This window comes from Amblyomma americanum, chromosome 2 (genome assembly GCF_052857255.1).
Source record: "Amblyomma americanum isolate KBUSLIRL-KWMA chromosome 2, ASM5285725v1, whole genome shotgun sequence".
Lineage (NCBI taxonomy): Eukaryota > Metazoa > Arthropoda > Arachnida > Ixodida > Ixodidae > Amblyomma > Amblyomma americanum.
The window spans coordinates 69,540,123-69,544,310 of NC_135498.1; the positions used below are offsets into that span (position 1 = coordinate 69,540,123).

Genomic DNA, 4,188 nt, shown 5'->3' on the forward strand with positions numbered 1-4,188 from the left:
AATAAAACTACGTAAATAAGAGAAAATTAGGTAAATATACAGAGCTGAGGCGACAGGCGATCGAACAACGTATTCGTCTTCCAAAAAACTAGTACAAACACAAGTGATATGCAGCGTGCGTTCTCGTTTGGCGCTCATATTTTCTTAATGCCAGCGAACACACAGTTGAAGTGGGGACATTCCCTCGCAGAAGCAGGAGCTATGATAGGTTTAAATATGACGCAATACATTAAAAAGCACAGTTTCTTCTATGGCTTCCATAGCTGTCGTTCCTGGTCGCGAAATAAAAATTCTACGGGAAGTGATCGGCCCTACGTGCGTTTCGTGGGCGCAGTTATGTCCCTGGAATTTTTTTTAATTTTTGCGTTTGATGTCAATATCTGCGGGCGTTGTCCAAGCAGTGCCGAAAAGCGAATTTTTGAATGCATGACCATAGCACATCAGCGCGAGTTCCCAGAGCGAAGTTTCCTTCAACTTTGGAGATCTCTTCGACGTCCTTTTCTCGAACACGAGGGCACTGAACCAGGGAACAGACGCATGTGGAGGCACCAATTTCGACGCGGATGGAGCGTGACTTTTGGCTTCAACTTCGCTTTCACGTTTCTGTGCGCATTTTCAGTGGCTTTAGAAATGGGCTGCCTCAAAAGATACCGAACCCTACGTCAAAGTTTGCATGGTTCGTTAAGAAGTACTTACTGTGATAAGTTTTTCATCAGTTTTCGAAGGTAGGAAAAAAGTGCACGAATCTCCAAGTAAACCAGTACGATTCAGTATGCTTCAGCACCTGCTTCGAATATACTGGGAAAGAAGAATACCCTGGAGGACTTGTTTTAGGCCGTGATTTTGGGTTGCTAATGATGACTTAATTGCCGCTTGTTTTGAGAGTTTCTGCGCCTAAGGCACTTCTTTCTCAAGAAGATATGAAGATAACGGAACCAGAACGTCATGTGCTCGTTGTTAGTTCTTCTGAACAAACGCAGAGTGAGAAAGAGAAAGAGAAGAACGGAAAGGCAGGAAGGTTAACCAGGCGATGCCCAGTATTCTACCCTGCACGTGGGGAGGGGAACACAGCAAAAAAAAAAGGAAAGAACATCCACGAAATGAGTTTTTCACTGAACAAACGCAAAATTTTATTATATAAGAGACTTCGTATATCATAACTTTTTGCGTGTGGAGGCAAGTGTTTTAGTCGAAAAACACGGGTGCAATTCAGAATTATTTAGAACTTGCTCCCTTCTTTACCGGTTTGTTGTATTATAAGTATTTTTCCGCGATGTGCCAGAGATTCTTCTTGAATAAAGGACGGAATCTCAAAACAGCGTAAAGTGTCATCACTTCGATGCATTTAGGTCAATAATGGACAAAAAGCATAGCGATAGTGGTCCTCTATTGTAGACGTTCAGTGAATGTTCAAGAACACAATATTGGTAACGGTATCCTTCTGTCCTTCATTCTAAGTTCGCTCACTTAGAGGAGATCACTGAAGCAAGGTTTGTCCGGGGTCTACAACGCCAGGTGGTCATTCCCGTGGAGAACCTGCCAAGAGGTGTGGGCCACCCTCATATACTACTGTGGGAATACCCTCAACCCATGGCAGTGCGCCCCCCCCCCCCCCCCCCCCACTACAGAACCCATTCCCCTCATTATGGGAGGCCGCTCAGCGAGTTGCTCATCCAGCTGGCCAAACATTGCTAGTGGACAGCACTCTCCGTGAAGCCCAGGTGAGGGGACTTTTTGGGCAAGTATGAGCCCACCTATGAGGACCTCGTTTTATATTGTTTTGCTTCAAAATAAAGTTGTTACCACCACCACCACCCGTGCAATTCACGTTATTAGTCACGAAGAGTGGACACCCTGGCATTTCCTTGAATTTCCAGCAACATTTAAAAAACAGCGGTTTTCTCGAAAAACAAACACACCTCTTTGTCTTCTGCTTCGACTTTTCAAGAGTAGAAGCTTCGCCTAAGGCAAGAGAGATTTTTCAGCGCATTACCAAAAGTTACCTGTTGTGTTCTGAAAACGTCTCTTCGCGATAAATCACCACATTGTGATGCTCGCAGTAGATTTCTTCTGAGAAAAGTACCACCCAAATAATCTTGGGAACCGCGAGAGGAAATGTGGGCTCCAAATACAAGAATTTCATTTCATTTTCATTTCATTTTCATTTGTTTATAATCTTGCCATACAAAACATCAAAACTCTAAATTAATCCATAGCCAAAGGCTGTGTTGCGTGGCTGGGTCATCAGTTCACCTTCGGCGCAACAACATGTGGTGGTTTACCATAGAACAAAACGAGTGCACTGCAACTTAATTTCGACATCGTTTCACCGCGTGTGTCAGGGCGCAGCTTAACGGCCTGCGGATGAACGCTCTGGTAAGAGCAAGATGTAGAAACGGACATGAGTATAGGAGCGAGCTAACGGGCATTTCATGAAGTCGTTCTGGAGAATAAAAGCGTGTCCACCTTGCACGGTGGTTGCATGTGGCGTGCATATAGGGGCGCTTTCAGGTAAGTAATTTGTCTAATACACGGTCTGAATATATCAAAACAAAACACCAGAGGAATATTATAAGTGAAGTGGGTTAGAGTACACAAAAACGAAGGACGGGAGGCGGAATGAAGGTATTCACACTGAATTATTCATGCGCTAGTAATAGGTGCTCGGAACAGGGACAATTCACGAAAGGCTGATATAGGAGATGTACGCCACCGAATGTTAGTCTGCGAAAACGAAGAAACAAGGACAATAGCAGACGTTATTACACAGCGAAATAGGCAGCAGTGTTAATTGGGTGACAAACCTCTCCCGATCAACCATTAACCGCCTCCTGCAGCGTGGCAGGTTGGGCGCGTTGCCGCGGAACTGACTGACTGACTAGAAGGAAGGAAGGAAAGCCTCAGACGATGCTGGCAAACACCCACCTCGGGGGAGTGGCCAAGACACAGGCGGTTAATTGCTGGATCCAAGAAAGTTTTCACGGGAAAAGGAGTGGTAATAGGATGTAGTCTGATAGAGTGGAAGACGGAATGACAGCTATCCTGTTAACTTGGAGATCGAAGACGGGACAATGGCTTAATGTGCATAATAGTATACTGTGCCTGTAATGTTTCAATGTCGTACTGACTGAGAACAGGAAGAAGAAATTAGAATGGGTGGCACTGCGTTTCTTGAAAAAAATTTTTCACAGCAGAGCGCACACTCCTGTCGCTTCGTCCAAGCAAAGAATCGCTAATGGAAAGAACAACCGCGGCGGACACAGGCAAGCACTTGTTGATGAAATGGAATTTGCAAAAGACGCTTCCTCAAATGAGAGAAGTGACGGCAGAACAGCAGGAAGTGATCTATTGTCTCAGGTTCGGCACAAAAAGGGCACAGTGGGGAAGCCGCCAGGACAGATCTGTGAAGGTAGAAATTTAGATGGGGAACCCGGCAACGCAAGCGCATGAAAGAGACCTCTAGTCTGACTGATGATGATGCTTAGAAAAAGAAGGAAAAGAAAAGTGCACGGGCCTGCCTACTGGCTCAAGCCGCGTGCAGAAATTAGGAGAGGGTAAAAATGATTGGAGAGCAAAGAGTAAAAGAAAAGACGCGCCGCATTAATGCGCCAGGGGCCGATCCCGGAGGCAGTGCAATACCGGGCCGACCCGTGCCAGAGTGCTTCAAGTCAAGCACTCCGCCATTAACCAAAAATAAGTTTAATATCTTATGTCCAAGGACCCGCTACAGATATTAAATCAGGTATCAGATATCACCACCACGTCTCAACGTTACAGAAGCCAAGGCGCGTCAGATGTCACCGCTTCGGGAATGGCAGGAAGTGAAACGACAACGACGTAGTAAAACTAAAAATTTAACAAGGTAGCCGTCTTGATACTCGCGGAGCGGCGCGAGTATGAAGTCGGCTACATTGTTAATATTTAAGTTTTTTCAATATTATTTCTATTCTTAAAATTATCATTATCATTTAACTACTCGTCTATAAATATCAGTCTTGGTCTCCTGCGTGCGTTCTGCATTTACCGTTTCATTTCGTTGTTCCTTTTTGTCTAGTTCTTCCGTCCTTACCGTTCATTTTAATGTCATCCAGGAAATATTTACTTCAAAAACTCTCTATGCCCCACAATTCTTGGCCAATCCCCATTTGTGGGCATGTCCCATAGGAAGAAAGGAAGGAAGGAAGGCCT

General features: G+C 44.9%; 1 pseudogene; it reads right to left on the reverse strand.

Moving 5' to 3' along the window:
- Positions 1-3,605: 3,605 nt before the first annotated feature.
- LOC144122242 (U2 spliceosomal RNA) lies at positions 3,606-3,734 on the reverse strand (annotated as a pseudogene).
- Positions 3,735-4,188: the final 454 nt, after the last annotated feature.